General features: G+C 46.1%; 1 protein-coding gene across 2 annotated transcripts in view; it reads left to right on the top strand.

The window, feature by feature from the left end:
- The first annotated feature begins 772 nt into the window (after window positions 1–772).
- Window positions 773–23,678, top strand: part of LOC139764832 (arrestin domain-containing protein 2-like) — a 97,187-nt gene continuing 74,281 nt past the window's right edge. The window contains exons 1-2 of one of the 2 annotated variants that reach the window (XM_071691810.1): window positions 773–1,601; window positions 19,375–19,486. The gene's annotated coding sequence lies outside the window, so the exon portion shown is untranslated. The remainder of the gene's footprint in view (window positions 1,602–19,374; window positions 19,487–23,678) is intronic. The other variant, XM_071691809.1, reaches the window with a different exon arrangement.

Genomic DNA, 23,678 nt, shown 5'->3' with positions numbered 1-23,678 from the left:
ACAGAATTTCAGCAGCGCTGGATGTGAAGAGAGCGATGCTACCTTGCAGTAAGTCTGAGAGTCGTAGAGTTGTGCAGAGTGGAATGAATTTAGGAGGAAAGTGCACGAAATACAGAGCAGAGTTATAGTCATATGGCCTCAGAGTTAGAGGGGTTGGGTTATCCAGATCCACGAGACGAGCGATAGGTGCCAATGGTACGATAATATACCAGGTATGGTATGATGTTCCCAGCAGGCACCTCTCACGGTGGCCAGGCATTTATGAAAGCCTGCTATGGCTTTCCCATACAGATGTACGATTACTTCATGACAGCAACTGTCAGTGTACCTTGCTACGTGCGTAGAATACCTTTATCTGGCGTAGAACAGCGCCCCTTGCTTCAGAATAGGGTCTTACTACAAGGCTCACTTAATGAATTACGTCACATAGTACTCCATGGAGGAAGTGTTGACAGAGCTGAGGTCACTAAGAAATCTATGGCAATATATTTAAACACCTACGATTATTATGTTTACATTAATTCCCCTTCCATTTAAGTACTCCCTTTTTTAAATAGCACGATACAATACAGGTGTATCTTGTTCGTGAATTACGTTACTGGTTCATATACCTCATCTGTGTCGTAATTAAAGGTTCTTTCCTTATATCTTATTTAAGATATTAGTCGTGTACGTTAAAGTACCGGCAAATGTTGGCGGGGTTGTGAAGTCTGGCGGCACTAGGCACCTCCATTCTCCTCATCCCGCCATTCCTCAGTGTCGCTCTGGACGTCGCTGGATGAGGGGCGGCGCGCGCGCTCCCGAGAGTTTTTCTTAATGTCGTTCCTCGTGCTTCACTGTACGGGAGAAGAGTGTACAAGCAGTTCGTAGGAAGCCTTAGTTACGATGGTGGTTGAGGCTGTGATGGAGTGGCGGTGTAGCGGGCAGTAGATTCGTCTGAATATCGTAAAACGTTAAATGTCAGAAATTTGAGCTTCCGGGTCGAAATTGTACCATCAGGCCAGAGTGACACCAGAAAATATAGACAAAAATATCATTTTTTTCTTCCCACGTGATATGTGTAGTGTACCACAGTGAGTCGATACTGAAGTACCTGATTTTTTCCCCCCCAAGAAGAATACATCATCTTACAGTGCCCTGAATTTACCTCTGTAAGACATAGAAATAGATCCAGAAAGAGGATATATTTATCTATCCATCGTCTTGCGCATCTGGTCGACATAGGGAGAAAGTTAGAAGCCCACGAGAGAAGAGAAAGAGCAAGTTGACTTTCGTAAACATGTGAGGAGAGTGACGTGTGTGGCCCCGAGACTGCTCCCCTCCCCTCACAACACCCCCAGCTTTCCCCTCCCTCTCCCCTCCCCTCACAACACCCCCAGCTTTCCCCTCCCTCTCCCCTCCCCTCACAACACCCCCAGCTTTCCCCTCCCTCTCCCCTCCCTCCCACCACACAACTACACCCCACACCCCCGGCCCCATTGACCCCCCGGGACCCAGGTCGTCATGGCTCGCACCTCACGACCTGTGCTGACCTCTTGCCCTGACCTTTAGGTCGTGAGCCGCCTCATCCAACCAGCCACAACCTCGCCAACACTGCCCAGGTAGGTCCACATGTCGACCTCAGCGGTGGCAGGGTGTACCTCTGTGTACACAGAACCAGTGGCTGTACCAGAGTGTACAAGTGTACCATAGTGTACCACAGAAACAGATGGGATCACACGAGCGTCAGTACACACACACACACACACACACACACACACACACACACACACACACACACACACACACAAAGATATGGACAGTGGGACTTAAAGGTTCGTATGGAGTTAGGAAGACACAAGTGTTCAGTGTATATGGAAAGGTTTCTCTCTCACTGTCCCTGAGTATTGGAAGGGACTGATACGTCACCAGTACTTGATCATAATATTCCACTTACTAACAGGGAAATTGTGAATATGATATATGATACACTAAGATGTTCATGTAATGCTCGAGTTTGACGTGTTTAGAGCAGAGATGAATGGTGGACTCAGAGAGGGAACGTGAACGTGGATACGACACAGAATTCAACATTTTATCTGGTAACGAATATTGGAAAATGGTTTACTGAATGGACTGGAAGCAGGGCATTATGGTGGAAGGTTCTGTAAAATGAAGGAATAGGGACGTGGATACATATAGTCGTATGTGATAAAGGGAAGGTTGAGAGAGAGAGAGAGAGAGAGAGAGAGAGAGAGAGAGAGAGAGAGAGAGAGAGAGAGAGAGAGAGAGAGAGAGAGGGGGGGAATTGGTTCAAGGAAAGGTGTCAAATAGCCAAGATGCTTGGCGGAACCCCAGCCATTTAGCATATGTGTTGTACAAGAGAGTAAGGGACGAATAAAGCAAGATAAGAAATGGGGATGATCCATAGATTAATTAGGAGGAAATTATCGGCGGAAGAATAGCTAATCAAACCAAGGGATTCAGAAGGAAGAGTTGTTTGGCTTGGTGTTGTGGGGGGGGGGGACAAGTTAAGAACCGAGTTCAGAATTTTGTTCTGCGTGGAAGAGGATTTAATCCCAACACCAATGACGTGCAATAGGTAGAGAGGGTCCTGGACAGCATCGGAATAGCAAGACAAGATATAAACAATATTTGAAAGATCTTGACCCATGCAGGATCTCCTGGTCCTTATGCAATGCTTCTCCGTATTTCGCTCAAGATGCGTTCCCGATACGCGTAACTAAACCCCTGAAATGTTTTAAGATGTCGGAGGGGAAGGTAAGGTGCAAAGGAAATGAAAGAAGACAAAACGACATACCTGTCTTTGAATGCGAAGACCAGCCGGAGGCACTTGACTACACACGGTGGTCTTCGTGAGGACTGTGGTCTGTAAGGCAGTGGGAAGAAAATTACAAAACAAGTGGACGCTTTCTTGTACAGGGAAGATGAAGTAAGTGAGAGCCAACATGGGTGTCAGGGAAAGTGGGTCATGTGTAACGAGAGGAAATTCGATTCGTTTTAGTCGAAAACAAAGGCTTGGTGGATTGTCTGTATCTGAACTGCCCAGAAGGCGTTCGACACTGATGAACCAAGCTGTTGGTTGGTAAAGCTGGATCTCCAGCAGGCAAGAAAAAAAAAAGATGGAGAATCAAATGAATAGATTCTATTTGTGGAGGAGAATCAAGGACTCCTCATCCCTGTGGAACTTTTTTTTTGAAGTAGGTTCAAGTCACCAGCGGCGCGTCTGAGCGTTCATGTGTGAGACCTTTGCTCGTACTGATGTACGTGAATCGCACCTACCTGAAAAAGTTTGCAGATGATGCCGTGGTCATGACGGGGACTGAAAAGCGATGGGGATTGCTTCACCTTACAAGGGGACGTAAGACGAAGTCCATAGTGGTTCTGATGCATGGTTGGCGACATTCATTATTGAAGTGAATACCCGAATAAATCTAATGAGGGCGGGACACACCACCGCAAGGAAGGCATAGATACGATTATTATCTTGCTGGACATAAGCTTCAGGAACCTACATGTGAGAGAGACGTGAGAGTCGAGACCATCTCGTTAGAAATGTATACGAGACAGGCCTCTGGTGGTTAATTATTAGAATTGCAATCAGCTACGTGGATGAGGAACTCTGCTAACCCTCACCTGGGACTGCTAGGGAAGATGGGGACATTGGAGGGGACTCCATCATGTCCTGGGACCCATGGAGTCCCATAGGAAGGCACTGGGACTTAGATATGACCCCGGGACTTGGCCCTCTTGAGTTGGTGACCTGTCTCCTTCAGGTCGTAGTTACTTATTGCTCCACAGTGGTCTTATGAAGTGTCCCAGGACGGCTCACCTCCTGAAGTGGACAGTATCCCTGGACATTTTCCCTAGGACACCCCTGGACACAGCCCTTGGACAGTTCACCTGGACCTCTCTCTTTGGACGCACCCTGGACAAAATAGTGAGACAGTTAGGTTTCTGGACAGAACCTGTTGGACACCGCCCTTCGTCCCCATCCCAGTGAAATGATCCTTGGGACTATCCCAGCCATGCCATCCCTGTACACTAGCCCTAGATAGTCCCTGTATTCAAAACTTCTCCACAAATCTGTGTACAACAAGTTTACAGAATTGAACCGCCATTTCAACAATAGCTTTAAGTTTACAGAATTGTACCGCCATTTCAACAATAGCTTTAAGTTTACAGAATTGTACCGCCATTTCAACAATAGCTTTAAGTTTACAAAATTGTACCGCCGTTTCAACAATAGCTTCTCACAATAACCATTGTCCATGATTACAGACAATGACCCTGTACAATACATTTTGAAAAATATCATCAAATAATAGTTTGAATAATACTAAGGCAGTAATAATACAACGTTCTTTGAATTGGGGGACTTTTTTTTTCTCTCATTTTTCGGACTGAAGAAAGTTTGCTTGATGGGTGTGATTGAATCGGTTGTTTACATATTTGTTTACGAATCAGTTGTATGTAAATTAGAGAGCGTTGTGAATCAGATACATGAAGTAAACTCTCTCTTTGAATTGGAAATTAACTTTTACCCACCTGACGTTTTCATTTAGTTTTTTCTAAATCGTGTCTATTAGTCATTGTTTACACATATATATATATATATATATATATATATATATATATATATATATATATATATATATATATATATATATATATATATAAGTTTTCTCAACTTGAACCCCATGTGTATAAGAAATAAGAATAGAAATATATATTTTTGTAAGAGACGAGGAAGTGAAATTTTTGAATATATGATAATCGAAAAAGTAAAGGACAATTTAGAAATGACAACAAAGTAAATGGAAATAGGGAAGAAATGGGTAATGATCGCTTCCATGAGAGTAGGCCATAGGAAATGGTACAGCATCTGGCCAGAAACGTTCGCATGTTCCAACGACTATTAAAAAACGTTCACGTATCATGATATCTGACAAGAAACGTTCCAGTCAACAACAGTTGTCCAGAAACATTCAGATATCGCTGTTTAGCCACAAACGTTCCCTCACAATCGCATCTGGCCAGAGACGTTCGCGTGGCATAACAACAAACGTTCCGAGGCTGTACTGTTAAACACAGAACAACAAATGGAAATATACACACGAGTTTTGCTTGGCGTAGTTAATCGAAACGACGCTTTTCAGGTGGAATGGAAAACGTCTGACGGGGGAAATTGCAAAGCAAACTCATAATTGAACCCGGACATTGACTTTAATGATGGTAACACGAGTGCATGATGACGAGGTGGACCTTGAAGTCTGGGATGATTGGAAGGCTGAGAGACGGTTGTATATGTGATGGAATATTGGACCATCTCTCCCCAGAGCTCCCCACCATCACCCCGTCACTGTGTTTACCTCAGCGCCATTTTGATATCATTCTCGTCAATTCTTATCGTCTTTCGTCACGTCTCTGTATTACTCACCCGTCATTCTTCCCTTCTGTTACCCATTCCTGTCCTCCGAGTCATTGCCCATCACTCACCCACTTCATTACCCATGACAAGCCACTTCCTCACCCATCACTCACCCACTTCATTACCCATGACCAGCCACTTCCTCACCCATCACTCACCCACTTCATTACCCATGACCAGCCACTTCATCACCCATCACTCACCCACTTCATTACCCATGACCAGCCACTTCCTCACCCATCACTCACCCACTTCATTACCCATGACCAGCCACTTCCTCACCCATCACTCACCCACTTCATTACCCATGACCAGCCACTTCATCACCCATCACTCACCCACCTCATTACCCATGACCAGCCACTTCATCACCCATCACTTACCCACTTCATTACCCATGACCAGCCACTTCCTCACCCATCACTCACCCACTTCGTTGCCCATTCCCTTCCGCTGCCATTTCCTACCTCCTCCCATTCGTGTTGATTCATCCCCACCCACCGGTAACTCAGATGGCCCCTCACAGCGTAACTCACAACACTTGCCACTCAGCACGACAGGTCCTGACAGTGAGTTACGTCGCTGTATCACTGGACATGATCGGGTCCAACTTTCCACCTCGAAGGGTGTCTACTTAGGTGATTAATTACCGCTTCAGTTAATCATTCAGGGTGATGACAGGTGTGGAGGGGTAATTAAGGATTATGAAAGGTATTAGGATCATTAGGATAGGCTCATTAAGGGTCATGACAACAGTAGTGTGGCCATCAAGGTTTTTGAGAGGTGGGGTAGGGTCATTGAGCGACGTGTCAGGTGTGGTAGGGGTCATTGAGCGACGTGTCAGGTGTGGTAGGGTTATTGAGCGACGTGTCAGGTGGGGTAGGGGTCATTGAGCGACGTGTCAGGTGTGGTAGGGTTATTGAGCGACGTGTCAGGTGTGGTAGGGTCATTGAGCGACGTGTCAGGTGTGGTAGGGTCATTGAGCGACGTGTCAGGTGTGGTAGGGTCATTGAGCGACGTGTCAGGTGGGGTAGGGGTCATTGAGCGACGTGTCAGGTGTGGTAGGGGTCATTGAGCGACGTGTCAGGTGTGGTAGGGTTATTGAGCGACGTGTCAGGTGTGGTAGGGGTCATTGAGCGACGTGTCAGGTGTGGTAGGGTTATTGAGCGACGTGTCAGGTGTGGTAGGGGTCATTGAGCGACGTGTCAGGTGTGGTAGGGTTATTGAGCGACGTGTCAGGTGTGGTAGGGTCATTGAGCGACGTGTCAGGTGTGGTAGGGTTATTGAGCGACGTGTCAGGTGTGGTAGGGGTCATTGAGCGACGTGTCAGGTGTGGTAGGGTTATTGAGCGACGTGTCAGGTGTGGTAGGGTCATTGAGCGACGTGTCAGGTGTGGTAGGGTCATTGAGCGACGTGTCAGGTGTGGTAGGGTTATTGAGCGTCGTGTCAGGCGTGGTAGGGTCATTGAGCGACGTGTCAGGTGTGGTAGGGTTATTGAGCGACGTGTCAGGTGTGGTAGGGGTCATTTTAAGGTCGTGACATGTGTGGTAGGGTCATTAAGGCTCATGCCAGGTATGACACAGCTTCCGCTGTCAAGGTTGAATTCATATATTCATTTGATGGGTATTATAGTGTTATACTTTAAGTTCGTAAGAACCATTTGAACATTTAAGATGTACGTGATTTTGATTCTTGGGACTTAAGATCATAAATTGGTTGGAAATTGTATCATCGTCATTGGCTTTGGTTAGACTAAAAGTCTTGTTTTATGTCGTGGTTAAGGGGGTGCGGAAGGTTAGGCAGTTGCTATCTGCAGATGACGCGTTTCTGATGGCAGATATGAGAGAAAAAGTTGGAGGAGATGGTGTCCAAGTTTGGTAGTGTGTGTGTGTGAAAGAAGGAAGCTGAGATTTGTTGTGAGTAAAAGTAAGGGAATGAATGAAAGACTGAGTTGCCGTAGCCTGAACGTGCGCGAATACGAGAGGTGTGCGTGGGATAAGGCGATTTGGAGTGATGTGGTATACAGGGGGCGACGTGCTGTAAGTGGTTTGAACCATGGTGTATGAAACGTGTCAGAGGAAACTACGGAAAGTTGTGTGAGGTTTGATTAAGAATAAGTAGCTCTGGCTTCGGTACATTACACCTGTACATGACAGATAGATAGATAGATAGATAGACCTTTCGTCTGTTCCTTGCGTTACCTCCATAATGCGGGAAACGGCGAAAACCAGTATAAGAAGAAGTGTGTAAAGCCTGTCTATCTTTTAGTGTACTTGCTATCATCAAATCAGTTCCTGTCTCCATATGGGTGTGTGAAATACACACAGTTACACACTTTTCATGAGAAATGATGTTATCGAACTATGGTCTTCGGTCTCAGACCCGGCCAGCTGTGGAAAAAATATTTTTCACGATAGAAAGAAAAGTTATTACTTTTTGTTACATCAAGCCTGCTCATTGGTCTCAAATATTCTCAAATTAGGAACGCCTGTCAGAGAGAGAGAGAGAGTTTTTTTCTCCCCAGCGCCTCAGATCTGACGAGGAAACCGAAGTTTCCCTTCATTCCAACTTTTTGGAAAAGGGTGGAAGACGGAGTGTGTGGTACCCTGCTGGTGTCTGCTGCCCTGGTAAAAGTATGGTGGAGAGAGAGAGAGAGAGAGAGAGAGAGAGAGAGAGAGAGAGAGAGAGAGAGAGGTATCATATGGCGGCCCCCATCCGCTCAAACAACATAACACAGGAATGTTCACCCTTGTATCGACCATCCATAAAGTCGCATTTTCTCGTATGTTTCCTCTCATTAATGGTCCTGCCAGACCACGCCAACCACCAGGGAAAACAGTAATTAGTGACGTCACACTGGCAGTATACTTAATTATCTCAATATCTTACTGTATCATTTCCTTGTGTTATTTTTGGAACCGCAAGGGGAACAGGAGGAGAGTTTGAACAGCTGCACAGCATCAGCAGCACCAGGTACTTCATCAACATAGCAGTAACAGCATCAACACAGCAGTGGAAGCAGCATCAACACAGCAGGAGCAGCATCAACACAGCAGTGGAAGCAGCATCAACACAGCAGTGGAAGCAGCATCAACACAGCAGTAACATCATCAACGCAGCAGTGGAAGCAGCATCAACACAGCAGGAGCAGCATCAACACAGCAGTAACATCATCAACGCAGCAGTGGAAGCAGCATCAACACAGCAGGAGCAGCATCAACACAGCAGTAACATCATCAACGCAGCAGTGGAAGCAGCATCAACACAGCAGGAGCAGCATCAACACAGCAGTAACATCATCAACGCAGCAGTGGAAGCAGCATCAACACAGCAGGAGCAGCATCAACACAGCAGTAACATCATCAACGCAGCAGTGGAAGCAGCATCAACACAGCAGTGGAAGCAGCATCAACACAGCATTGGAAGCAGCATCAACACAGCATTGGAAGCAGCATCAAACACAGCAGTGGAAGCAGCATCAACACAGCATTGGAAGCAGCATCAACACAGCATTGGAAGCAGCATCAACACAGCATTGGAAGCAGCATCAACACAGCAGTGGAAGCAGCATCAACACAGCATTGGAAGCAGCATCAACACAGCATTGGAAGCAGCATCAACACAGCAGTGGAAGCAGCATCAACACAGCAGGAACAGCATCAACACAGCATTGGAAGCAGCATCAACAGCAGCAGTAGAAGCAGTAGCAGCGGTAGCAGGAGGAGCATCAAGGAGCAGCAGTTGCCAGGGGAAGAGAATATAATCTTTAAGAGAGAGAGGAGCGATGGGAGGCGATGCTACGGTAAAGGTGTTGAACCCCTGTGTGTTCCACTCTCATTTGACCACGTTAAGACACGCTGGGTCGACTCTAACCTTAAACCCCCCATCACCACACGCCTACCAAGAACTATTAGAATGGATCGCAACAGACTTCGTGGTGAAGGTCAGAGAGAGAGAGAGAGAGAGAGAGAGAGAGAGAGAGAGAGAGAGAGAGAGAGAGAGAGAGAGAGAGAGACGAAACAATTCGTTAATGAGACACGCTTACTTCCCCCCAATTCAATTTTTTTTTTTCAAAGTTAATTCCTCGAGTTGTGAATTAAAGTCGCTCGCTAATAGTCACATTGTACCATGTTCGTGTCCTTGTGCTCGTGTGTGGCGGGCGTCACATCATTCACCGTGTTGATGTGGGGGCTTTGTTGTGAGACTAATTCCAGGGACGGACTAATTCCAGGGCCCATTCCAGGCCCCAGTCCAGGGCCCAGTCCAGGGCCCAGTTCAGGGCCCAGTCCAGGGCCCAGTCCAGGGCCCAGTTCAGGGCCCAGTCCAGGGCCCAGTTCAGGGCCCAGTTCAAGGCCCAGTCCAGGGACCGTCTGAGATGTTAGACTCATATGTTTAACCCCATCTTCTTTTGCCAAGGCAAATCATGTCGCTATAATGAGGCTATTAATTACATATCCATTAATGAAAATTTTAATTACGCCCATCCAGTAATGAGAATATTATTTACCCAGCTTTTAATAATGAGAGGATCAATTATCAGACATTCAGTAACTGGTATTGTAAATATTCATTGTCTGCAATATTCAACATTTTATGAACTGCCTTGTTTGCCCGTCACCAGGCAAACAAAGCCTCACATATCGGGCATTTTATTTGATCCATCACTAAGCAAACAAAACCTCTTACATCCAGTATCTTGTGCAGAAAACGAGAAGCTGGCCTCCACCGTAGCAAAGATAGTCAAGGGTCACTATTCTGGAAAGCATGTAGATCATGGAACCTCACGACCAGGGACGAATGAGGTAGAGGAATGTATATATAAACATGATTTATCTAGCCAGACAACCACTTAACTGCATCGTAGACGCCTCGACATTGTGGTTATCTGTCGCTCTATTATTCTCTTGCCCACAACACTGGCAACAAGACCATAAAGAAGACAGCAGTTGTTGTTGCTGGCAGACATGGAACAGTCATTGGATGAAAAATATATTGTCCACCAAGAACACGCTGTCTTTGTTCGTCTCCAGCGGTCTGGAAGGCCAACCTTGGGGCTGGAAAGAGATCTTCAGCAGTCTGGAAAGCCATTTTGGACCTAGTAAGATATTTCCAACGGTCTGGAAGGCCAATATGGACCTGGAAGAAGGAAGGTCTCTCTCCTGGAAGATATCGTGATCTTGGAACAAGGTCTTAAATGGACAAAGAGAATAATACTTTCCAGTCATGATCAATGTCTGCCATCTCCATTTTCGTAACTTAATAAATATGTTCTTTTTTTTACTCAGTTTGAGATATTTTTGTATCTTGAGACACCAGCAACTAGACTATCTATATTTTCTCTGTTAAAGTTTCACGATTTTTTAAGAGGCGTTGCTCGCCTACATCTTGTTCCAGAACTCCTCATTCCTTTCTTTGGATGGTATTCTAGAATGTACGAAAGGTGAAGAGAAAGAAAATTCCTTCAACTCCGCTTTCATTTATTGGGCTTGTATTTTCATGCGCTAAACGAACGGCATAAACGTCTAGTAGTGTGAGGGTTAACGATAATTTACATGATTATTGGAATGAATAATTGACCGAACATAGAAAGGTCATGGAAATCCATTGATTTCACTGCTGGAAGGCCATAGAATCGTAGAAAGGTCACTGGAGTCCAGTCGTCCCAAACTTGAGTCGTTAAACGTTAAAAAGGCCAGGAAAATCCATCACTTCCGTTGGTATATAATTCTCCACACCTCACAGACCCCCAGAAAAACCATGATTCCAGGAGATGGAGACTTGCCTCCAGTCATCGATTTCTCCTGGAACCATCAGATGAACTGGGGAGACAAAAGGCGACTAGGATTCGAAGCTGTTGATTCAAGGGGGACTGTAGTGGCTCAGACCACCTGGCCACTCGTCAGCCACCAAGCCTTGCTGACTCAGGCTCCAAATCCGACCCAACGAGTGTGTGAAAAAACAGAAAATTGCTGCTGGATCTCACAAGGCAGCTTTTACCGTGTTCCAGCCTTGAAAAAAAACTTACCGACATCAAACACTCTTAAAGGCGTTTTCGCCGAAGAAAAAAAAAACTTTCATTTTATTTTTATCATCGTAGCAAAACGTTCTATATCATCGTTATGAAATAGGTTCTGTCCGTTTCCGAAACACGAAACGGTTGCCATAGAGGAAACTTAAAGAGAAGCTGTTGCCACGGAGGAAACTTAACACAGGTTTTGGCATGGAGACGGGGTTCTCCTGTCTCACAGAGGGCGTACAGCAGCACCTTGCCCTCAACCTGGATAAATAGCCCATCTGTTGGCCACTGGAAAGCTCTTCCCACATCAGCATGTAGGAGGAAGAAACTGGTTCACCAGTGCAGAGGAAGGGGGTCAAGTGCTTCACCAGTCCAGAGGAAGGGGTCAAGTGCTTCACCAGTCCAGAGGAAGGGGTCAGGTGCTTCACCAGCCCTGGAAGGTCTTAGGCCAGACGATGAAGTAACCCAAATGAATATAATCCTGGACACTTAGTCTACCAGAGACGAGATGAGTGTGACCAGGGTTATTAGGATCTCATGAAAGCCACTCTTGTCTCGTTTAACACTCTCACTAACCACTCAGAACAAGCCAACCAATCAGGACAGGTCAGAGATTCTCAGTGTACTCCATTTATGCAAGTCTGGAACACAGGTTGTAATGATATTAGTAAAACACTGGCCCATTACCCCAGCTGAGTTTGAGTTGCAAGTAATGAGTCCCTTGTCGAAGTGTTTATACTTTTATACCACTTGGATGCTGGAGGCTCTCCACTCTGTTGGCATAATTAGAGACACGAAAACGTTGAGATAAACAACTGGAGTTGGGCCAGGAATGGACCGACCCTGGGGTACACAGTGGACTAGACCTGGAGTTTATAGTGGACCATAGTGGACCACACCTGGAGTATATATGGACCAGACCTGGAGTTTATAGTGGACCGCACCTGGAGTATATAGTGGACCACACCTGGAGTATATATGGACCAGACCTGGAGTTTATAGTGGACCAGACCTGGAGTATATATGGACCAGACCTGGAGTTTATAGTGGACCAGACCTGGAATATATAGTGGACCAGACCTGGAATATATAGTGGACCAGACCTGGAATATATAGTGGACCAGACCTGGTAATGAGATTCGTCTCCCGGGTCATGATGACCATGTTATTCTGTGTAAGAAAGGGTAAGAGGATCCACTTGACCTTTGACCTATCCATGGCAGTGCCTCTCTCTCTCTCTCCATCTCGGGCACTGCTTCAGCCTTTCCACTTGCTGTGAAGGCTCCCGGCAGTGTCCAAACACCAAGGGCACTGCTACAACCTGCACTGTTGCAGTGAAGAGAAGGAAAAAAAAGAATAGGAAAGTTTAGGTTGCAATAAACAATTGAAGGACATTGTTGCGTTTGAGTCCACCACATGACCCCGTCTTGCGCTTCACTTCAGTCTTTCCTGATGTCCTAGCTGTTCATCACGTGACGATATGTCCAGCTTGTGCTGGGGTGATCCTTCCTTCCTTCCTTCCTTCCTTCCTTCCTTCCTTCCTTCCTTGACTGATACCAGAACCTCGAGGTGTTATGATGACATATTCTCACACCATTTAAGATTAAGGAAAGAAACAAACATTTTCTGGAGACATTTAAAGCCTTTCTTTTTTAAATGTCTTTCATCGTGGACACGCCTGGGAAGAAGGAGACTTTTACAGCATTTTTTTTTCGTGAAGGTAAATATTGTAATTGACGGTTCTTCACAAACTTAATGGAATTCTGGGAGAAATTCCCCATTCGTCAGGCATTTTAAGAGGTGACCTGTCGTGTGGCCACCATGGTCATGTGTTTTAAAAACCTGAATGTTTTTGATGTATTTCATCTTTTACTCAGGAATATTGTGGACAGCAGCTGGAGAGACGGTCATGTAATGGACGGGGAAATAGACGGTGAAGCTGAGGAGACAGATGACCGAATCTGGTCTGGTTGACAGTAATGGTTGACGGGGAGGGACACTGATGGTATGGATAGTGCCACCGTCACTGTGGGTCAGGACAGTGCCAGCGTCACTGTAGGTCAGGACAGTGCCAGCTTTACTGTGGGTCAGGACAGTGCCAGCGTCACTGTGGGTCAGGACAGTGCCAGCGTCACTGTGGGTCAGGACAGTGCTAGCGTCACTGTGGGTCAGAACAGTGCCAGCGTCACTGTGGGTCAGGACAGTGCCAACGTCACTGTGGGTCAGGACAGTGCTAACGTCACTGCCAGCTTGGGATAATCTAGCAGGAGGATGAAGGGCTGGGGTTGTCAGTGGCCGGCTCCAGTCCTGTTAATTTCAATAATGAAGATCAGCTCCCCACACCTGCTGTGTACCTCTCATGGGGGAGGGCTACACCCGCCCATGATGGAGTGAGGGCTACACCTGCCCATGATGGAGGGAGGGCTACACCTGCCCATGATGGAGGGAGGGCTACACCCACCCATGATGGAGGGAGGGCTACACCCACCCATGATGGAGGGGGGGCTACACCCACCCATGATGGAGGGAGGGCTACACCCGCCCATGATGGAGGGAGGGCTACACCCGCCCATGATGGAGTGAGGGCTACACCCACCCATGATGGAGGGAGGGCTACACCCGCCCATGATGGAGGGAGGGCTACACCCACCCATGATGGAGGGAGGGCTACACCCGCCCATGATGGAGGGAGGGCTACACCCGCCCATGATGGAGGGAGGGCTACACCCGCCCATGATGGAGGGAGGGCTACACCCGCCCATGATGGAGGGAGGGCTACACCCGCCCATGATGGAGGGAGGGCTACACCCGCTCATGATGGAGGGAGGGCTACACCCGCTCATGATGGAGGGAGGGCTACACCCGCCCATGATGGAGGGAGGGCTACACCCGCCCATGATGGAGGGAGGGCTACACCCGCCCATGATGGAGGGAGGGCTACACCCGCCCATGATGGAGGGAGGACTATACCCGCCCAGCAGTTAATGATATTATCCTCTGTTAATTAAACCAGCAGTTAATGATATTATCCTCTGTTAATTACCCCAGCATTTGATGATATGATCCTCTGTGTTAATTACCCCAGCGGTTAATGATATTATCCTCTGTTAATTACCCCAGCATTTGATGATATGATCCTCTGTTAATTACCCCAGCAGTTAATGATATTATCCTCTGTTAATTAAACCAGCAGTTAATGATATTATCCTCTCTGTTAATTATCCCAGCAGTTAATGATATGATCCTCTCTGTTAATTACCCCAGCGGTTAATGATATTATCCTCTCTGTTAATGTTAAAATAAAATGGTTACTATTCCTATTTTGATTATTTCCATTTACAGTTTCAGATTTTTTATCTAATTAAAGCAATTAATTTGGGCTTAATTTTCGCTAATTACAGAGGTTCATTCAAAACATTGGATGATTTTGAATCATCAAATGACTAACCACTTATAGATGTATTTTGTATCATTTATTTCAGTAAAGAATGAGTTATCAGTTATAGCGAGACGTATTCTAATTGGCTGATATTAGCCAATAGCATTACTAGTGATGTTGTGTTGTGTATTATGATTGAAGAATCTATCATATTGTATTATTGTATTAGTGTACTGTATTATGGCAAACGTTCAGTTAAACTGGCTTACCATGGTTTACTTAAAGGGTCATAGTGGCTCCCTGGATGGATGGTTCATGATTAATATCACCAAACTTCAGCCTTGTTTTGAATATAACTCCGTATCCACTCAAGTATCATATTTGTATTTATGTACGTGTTGTACAAGAGCATTATGTACGTACACTCCCCCAATAAAGTATTGGTCGTTCGGGTCTGTAGTTTCTAATAATCTATAACTGGCCGAGCGAGAATATAATTTGACTTCTCTACAACCCTGATAACAGTTGTAGACTGCATCAGTGTGGCAGCGAAGTCAAACTTTAATCTCAGTCGACCAGTTGTGGATTTTTTTAGAAAATTCAGGAAGGGGTCCCGATACTTTTTTGAGTGAGTGTACTTCCGTACGTATATGTGCATTATGTATGTACCTCTTTAACCACACGAGTATTATATGCCAGTACATGTATATTACATGTACACAGTGCATGTACAGTTTGGGTACACTAAACTTTGTTTAATATTTCTGGTACATATTTGAAATACACTCTTTTAAAAATGGACTCTGAAAGCCGGAATTTATGACTTTAGATAAACAAATTGTTTAGCTGTACCGAAAAAAAAATGTGTTTGTGTAAATACACAGTGAATGAATACAGAACGTGATGTAGGGTAAGAAGTGGCGTGAAATTTACTGTTACGAAAGCCCATCAATGGTTGATGTATGACCAATTGATGGTGCTGCCATTGGTCGACGTTGGTGATGGCCATGATCACCCCATTAGCCGTTGATGTATGACCTATTAATGCTGGCTGTAATGGTCGTTATCAGTGGCTACGTAGACAGATACATCAATGGTTGATGAAGACACGTATGGCGGACGTTCTTGGACCACCAATTGGTCGTATGTCTTGGCTTGTTTAGTTATTTTGTTCATTGGTTGGCACGGGGACCAGGGAATGTAGGGGAGTGCCAAAGTGTCAGGGAGTGTAAGGGAGTATCAGGGAGTATTAGGGAGTGTAAGGGAGTGTCAGGGAGTGTAAGGGCGTGCTAGACAGTCAGGGAGTTTAGAAGTGTGTATGATGATAATGTTCTAAGTGATAATGATCTAAGAGATAGGGCCCCACGAGTGTGGAACTCCCTCCACGTACAGTTTGAATAGGTACACACACACACACACACACACACACACACACACACACACACACACACACACACACACGAATCCCGGGGTCTCCAATCTCCCCTGTTATTGTGTTGAATCTTGAATCTTTTAACCAAGAACGTCCATTCACAGATCCGAATCTTTTTACAAGGAATACAAAAAGAGTCTTTCCTGCCTGGATGATAAGAGGAACTTCAACCAAAAATGTAAATCCCCGGGAACGAATCCGCTTTTGAGAATTTGGGCCAATATTGTGTGGTCGGGAGGTAATATGGTGGGAGATGAAGGGGAGGTTATGACGGAGATGGGGAGAGTATGAGGGGAAAGGGGGAGAGTATGAGGAAGGGCGAGGAATAAAGTGTGAGGGAGATGGGGAGAGTATGAGGGGAAAGGGGGAGAGGATGAGGAAGGGCGAGGAAGAAAGTGTGAGGGAGATGGGGAGAGTATGAGGGGAAAGGGGGAGAGGATGAGGAAGGGCGAGGAAGAAAGTGTGAGGGAGATGGGGAGAGTATGAGGGGAAAGGGGGAGAGTATGAGGAAGGGCGAGGAATAAAGTGTGAGGGAGATGGGGAGAGTATGAGGGGAAAGGGGGAGAGTATGAGGAAGGGCGAGGAAGAAAGTGTGAGGGAGATGGGGAGAGTCTATAAGGGACGGGGAGAACGTTGGGGAGCAAGGGGGGGAGATAGTGCAAGGGAGAAGGAGTTGGGGGGGGTGACAATGCTGGAAGGGAGGAAGGTGCTGAGGGGGACGAAGAGAGAGAGAGAGAGAGAGAGAGAGAGAGAGAGAGAGAGAGAGAGAGAGAGAGAGAGAGAGAGAGAGAGAGAGAGACCGACCACTTGACATGGACAAACGACAAATTTAACTCAGCCAAGAGATCCCGTCTGGGCTGAGCAAGGTGGCCCAGCTGGCTCAGTCGTGTCTCCTCCCCCATTTCCCCACCACCCAACCTGGAAGGCCAGTGTGGAATTCCAGGAAACACACCTGGGTCTGACCTTCCCCAGTAAGGGGGGGGGGGGGGGGCGGGCCACCCTGACCTGTGCTGACCTGCCTGACGTGGGGGGAGGGCCACCTTGACCTGTGATGACCTGCCTGACGTGTGGGGGGAGGGCCACCCTGACCTGTGATGATGACCCTTGCTTGACCCCAGTTCTTCATGGAAGTGGTGGGAATCCTCCTTTCTGGACTGAGTGTTGCAGATGAAGAACCCTTAGGCTTTGACCAGAGGAGCCTTTGACCAGAGAAGCCTTTGACCAGAGGAGCCTTTGACCAGAGGAGCCTTTGACCAGAGAAGCCTTTGACTCGATGAGCCTTTGACTCGACGAGCCTTTGACCAGAGGAGCCTTTGACTTGACGAGCCTTTGACCAGAGGAGCCTTTGACTCGACGAGCCTTTGACCAGAGGAGCCTTTGACTCGACGAGCGTTTGACCAGAGGAGCCTTTGACTTGACGAGGCTTTGACCAGAGTAGCCCTTGACCCCGAGGGGGGTGGGATGTGGGGGGACCTTTAAGCAAAACAGCCCTTAACCCGAGCCAGCCTTCGACCCGCCACAGTGTCTCTCGACCCGGGGTCTCGTGTTCCACCATCTCTCCAGACCTGGTATTGTATGTCCTCGTCTCTCCAGTCTCCATCTTGGGCCCGAATCATAAATGAACACATTATTCTTCTTCGAATGGAAGCGTCGCTCAGCTTCCCCAGGCCCCCAGCCAGCCAGTCAAACAGACCCCTCGATCCCTCCCATTGTTCACTCCTTTACTCCGGGACGCCGGATGCAAACAAAATGCATTCAAACAATGTAAACAAGGACGCCTACCATACATTCACTGTAAACGAAGACAGTGTAAACAAAGGGAGAGGTTCTTTGTGTTCTCGTACCAGTTCAGAAATTCATACCATCACTAGTAGTGCAAACATTTCGCACCATCATCTCTAGTACAAACAGTTTTCATACCATGTCAGCTGATGCAAACAATTATACCTTTTTTTTTCAACTCGTGCAAACAAATTGTACGAGTTACAACGCATATTCGATACTTCAAAATTTGTAGTAACTTTTTCATACTTTTCTTGCGTACTTTTCTTAACCCTAACTACTTTTCATACCTTCATACTTACTTTTCCTCACCCTAACTACTTTTTGTACCTACCTAACTACTTTTCCTCAACCTAACTACCTTTTGTACCTACCTAACTCCTTTTTCTTACCCTAACTACTTTTCATACCTACATCCTTACTTTCCCCTCCTCTTGGCTACTTTTAAAACTTGCCTTACATCATTTCTATCACTCGTTAATACTTTTCATCCCTAACTCACCATTCTCCTTACCTGACCTGTTTACTAGGAGGGGTTCTACATGTCCTAGTGAGGCTATCCTACAGTTTGCCTCCAGTCCTTCACTCTCTCTTCGTCATGTGAGACAGTCTTAGGTTCCCCCGAGTCATACCCACGTCCTCCATAACTCATTTATTTTCTTAAAGTTCTCAAAAAATGAGAAGATTCAATTGTATCGTTTCTTTCGGTATGGTGAAAAAAAAAAAACCTATGGGAATATCAGACATTAGGCTGTGTGGTCGCTCAAGTATGGTAATGTGTCCTCCCAACTTTCATGTCCTGCTTTCTCTCTGCCCAGCTACAGTGTCAGTATCCCTCATGATATATTGTACACTATTTTCTCATGACTGTTCCTGGATAACTTCATGGCTGTGTTACCTTCCCATGATGTAAATTCCTGTCACTGTAAGTTACCTTAGAGAGTTTCCTCCCTCCGTACCCCACCACATACAGGGGGGGTCAGTCTTGACGTGTGTGTCCTCCTCTCTGTTGAACTGATCTTCGTTTCTCCCCATTATCTCCCCCTCATATCACCCCAGGTTGACTCCCATTCATCCGTTTCTCACACTCGGGTCATCCATGAGCTTGTGAACACGTTCAACCTTGAAGCGTCCGGTAACACAAGCGTTAACCAGTTCTTGTAAACAAAGCATTTTTTTTTATCCCCCTGGCGACTTTTCATCTAGATCAGCATTGCCATTGTGCGTTCCATGACAACAGTATTCTCGGACCGTCCCTAAGACGAGTCTCTCCTGGAATTAAAACATTTCCGACCAAAGCTGGAAATGCGTAAAGACACGTGTATATTTTCCAGGACGCTTCTGCTGGCCTGGACTCTAGACTGGAGCAGGTTGCTCTTCACATGGAATGCTTCCAGGAAGCTCCATCCAGGACTCTTCCATATCTGAACAAAATCTAATTTAAAAGTACGTCTTAGAATCTTTTTTTGTCGTTTTAGATTCTGTTTTTGTCGTCTTAGATTCTGTTTTTGTCGTCTTAGATTCTGTTTTTGTCGTCTTAGATTCTCTTTTTGTCGTCTTAGATTCTCTTTTTGTCGTCTTAGATTCTCTTTTTGTCGTCTTAGATTCTCTTGTTGTCGTCTTTGATTCTCTTTTTTGTCGTCTTAGATTCTCTTTTTGTCGTCTTAGATTCTCTTGTTGTCGTCTTAGATTCTCTTTTTGTCATCTTAGATTCTCTTCTTGTAGTCTTAGATTCTCTTTTTGTCGTCTTAGATTCTCTTTTTGTCGTCTTAGATTCTCTTTTTGTCGTCTTAGATTCTCTTTTTGTCGTCTTAGATTGTCTTTCTGTCGTCTTAGATTGTCTTTCTGTCGTCTTAGATTCTCTTGTTGTCGTCTTTGATTCTCTTTTTTGTCGTCTTAGATTCTCTTTCTGTCGTCTTAGATTCTCTTCTTGTAGTCTTAGATTCTCTTCTTGTAGTCTTAGATTCTCTTTTTGTCGTCTTAGATGGGGTACTTAATGCTCTACTGTCATACTCAGGAATGCCCCTTCTGTCATATACCTTCCCTCGTAACTTTTATATTTGTGTGTGTGTGTGTGTGTGTGTGTGTGTGTGTGTGTGTGAGAGAGTGAGAGAGAGAGAGAGAGAGAGAGAGAGAGAGAGAGAGAGAGAGAGAGAGAGAGAGAGAGAGAGAGGTTACACAACCTGACTTGCATGTTGTTACACACACACACACACAGGGATTGGGACACTTGACTTGCAAGATTGACGAGCGCTTATATTTTGCGTTCAGTCATATATTATGAGTGAAATTTACGGCGAAATAATTTTTGCGTGTAGACTAGGATGAAATTTACGAATTATGGTGCCTGATTTTGACACTTGGGTGCTTTAATGGACACGCTGAGGGGAAGAAGATGATATACGCTGGAGAGGAAAACATAAAACTTTGTTGTTAAGTTGCCAGGTTTAGTGTGTGTGTGTGTGTGTATGTGTGTGTGTGTGTGTATGTGTGTGTGTGTGAACGAGTCTGGTTTATCATATTCATATTCTGAATCACTGAAATACATTTTGGACCTTTAGTCCACTAAATCCTAATGACAGCTTCACGTAACATTGACACGTAGGGGTTAATATTCAATGACACTGACCCTGCCGGCCCTCTCTGATGAGGGCTGACCCCCTTTGACCTTTGACCCAGGGGGTTGTTGAGAAGCAGGACGGAGGTCATGACCTGTAATGACGATTCCTTCTTCTTTTTTTTTTTTTTACAATTGTACTGAGGACTTGACCTGACGCCAGGTGGGGGTCCTTGCTTTTCGAGCAACCCTGTCTCTCTCTCTCTCTCTCTCTCTCTCTCTCTCTCTCTCTCTCTCTCTCTCTCTCTCTCTCTCTCTCTCTCCTCCCTCCCTCCCTCCCTCCCTCCCTCTCTCTCTCTCTCTCTCTCTCTCTCTCTCTCTCTCTCTCTCTCTCTCTCTCTCTCTCTCTCTCTCTCTCTCTCTCTCTCTCTCTCCCCATTATTTATGCAGGTGACCTTGCCGTGTTCTCCCGTGGAGAACATCTGTTCTTCTCCCCGCCTCCTCCCTCCTCCCCCCCCCCCGTAAGGTCGTTCCATGACCTCTGTGTCCAGGGTGTTGGAGGTCGTACCTCACAACCACCCGCAGTGGTCGCTCCATAACTTGTGGGGGGGTTGTACCCCCCTCACAACCACTTGCTATAGTCCTTCTATAACTTGAAACGTCAATATGATGAGTAATATCCCATATATATATATATGGTGTGATTATTACACGAAAGTGCACTTGGGAACTTTTCGTGTTTCATTTTCACCGTGGACTCATAGGAATATATATATATATATATATATATATATATATATATATATATATATATATATATATATATATATATATATATATATTTTTTTTTTTTATTTTTTTATACTATTCGCCATTTCCCGCATTTGCGAGGTAGCGTTAAGAACAGAGGACTGGGCCTTAGAGGGAAAATCCTCACCTGGCCCCCTTCTCTGTTCCTTCTTTTGGAAAATTAAAAAAAAACGAGAGGGGAGGATTTCCAGCCACCCACTCCCTCCCCTTTCAGTCGCCTTCTACGACACGCAGGGAATACGTGGGAAGTATTCTTTCTCCCCTATCCCCAGGGATATATATATATATATATATATAATATATATATATATATATATATATATATATATATATATATATATATATATATATATATATATGTATGTATATATATATATATATATAAGGTTGGAATAATATTTTCCCAGCGATATTCATGGCTGCGACTCGGGACAAAGGTCCTTTTCTGTGACCATTTTTATGTAAATCCTCAGAGCAAAAGGCCTTTTTAGAGAAGACTTTTATACCCAATTGAACAAGAGCATTTTTGGCCACGATCGTTGTGCATAAAACTCCCTACAATGGCCTGCTTCATCAAAGGCCAACAAAAGGCTCAGGGTTTTGTGTGTCTCTCTTTTCTAAGCGTCATCTCTTGGTGGTGGTCCTGGTGGTCCTGGAGTGAGGTATGGTCTTCTTTCGTCTTCCGTTGACGTCGATTGATCATGTCTCCTTCTTCTGAGGCCAAGGATTGATCATCGATGTACTGGAGGTGCCTTCTGTATTAATCTATCTCTGGCCAAGGATTGATCATCGATGTACTGGAGGTGCCTTCTGTATTGATCTATCTCTGGCCAAGGATTGATCATCGATGTACTGGAGGTGCCTTCTGTATTACTCTATCTCTGGCCAAGGATTGATCATCGATGTACTGGAGGTGCCTTCTGTATTAATCTATCTCTGGCCAAGGATTGATCATCGATGTACTGGAGGTGCCTTCTGTATTAATCTATCTCTGGCCAAGGATTGATCATCGATGTACTGGAGGTGCCTTCTGTATTAATCTATCTCTGGCCAAGGATTCGTGATGTGCTTTCCCATTGTACAGTGCTTCCCTCGTGCCCTGGCAACACAAAGCTGAGCTGGCTATGGTTGGGTCGCCCCTGCCACCACACGACGAACCCTGGCAACACAAAGCTTACCTGACAATGGTTGGGTCGCCCCTGCCACCACACGACGAACCCTGGCAACACAAAGCTGAGCTGACAATGGTTGGGTCGCCCCTGCCACTACACGACGAACCCTGGCAACACAAAGTTTAGCTGACAATGGTTAGGTCGCCCCTGCCACCACACGACGAACCCTGGCAACACAAAGCTGAGCTGGCTATGGTTGGGTTGCCCCTGCCACCACACGACGAACCCTGGCAACACAAAGCTTACCTGACAATGGTTGGGTCGCCCCTGCCACCACACGACGAACCCTGGCAACACAAAGCTTACCTGACAATGGTTGGGTCGCCCCTGCCACCATACGAACCCTGGCAACACAAAGCTTACCTGACAATGGTTGGGTCGCCCCTGCCACCACACGACGAACCCTGGCAACACAAAGCTTACCTGACAATGGTTGGGTCGCCCCTGCCACCACACGACGAACCCTGGCAACACAAAGCTTACCTGACAATGGTTGGGTTGCCCCTGCCACTACACGACGAACCCTGGCAACACAAAGCTGAGCTGGCTATGGTTGGGTCGCCCCTGCCACCATACGACGAACCCTGGCAACACAAAGCTGAGCTGGCTATGGTTGGGTCGCCCCTGCCACCACACGACGAACCCTGGCAACACAAAGTTTAGCTGACAATGGTTAGGTCGCCCCTGCCACCACACGACGAACCCTGGCAACACAAAGCTTACCTGACAATGGTTGGGTCGCCCCTGCCACCACACGACGAACCCTGGCAACACAAAGCTGAGCTGGCTATGGCTGGGTCGCCCCTGCCACCACACGACGAACCCTGGCAACACAAAGCTTGGGTAACTAAGGTTAGGGGGGCGGGCGGGTCCTTCACTTCCACCACTTTGTTGACACTGATGACGTCACAGATGGAAGATGGCTGATCCCGGATGTAGGTGAACAAGGCCGGATCCCCATAGACATTTAATGGAGTTTTGGCTCATATATCATTGTGTATATGTGTTTGCATTAAGATCCGTAGCTCCACAGATGTTTGTATTTCTTACATTCAAATAATACCTGTAAATGTATTCCAATCCCATTATCTGTTATTTT

This window comes from Panulirus ornatus, chromosome 51 (genome assembly GCF_036320965.1).
Source record: "Panulirus ornatus isolate Po-2019 chromosome 51, ASM3632096v1, whole genome shotgun sequence".
NCBI classification, from domain to species: domain Eukaryota; kingdom Metazoa; phylum Arthropoda; class Malacostraca; order Decapoda; family Palinuridae; genus Panulirus; species Panulirus ornatus.
Note: the sequence above shows the minus strand (reverse complement) of the source record. Positions and strands in the feature narration are given on the sequence as shown.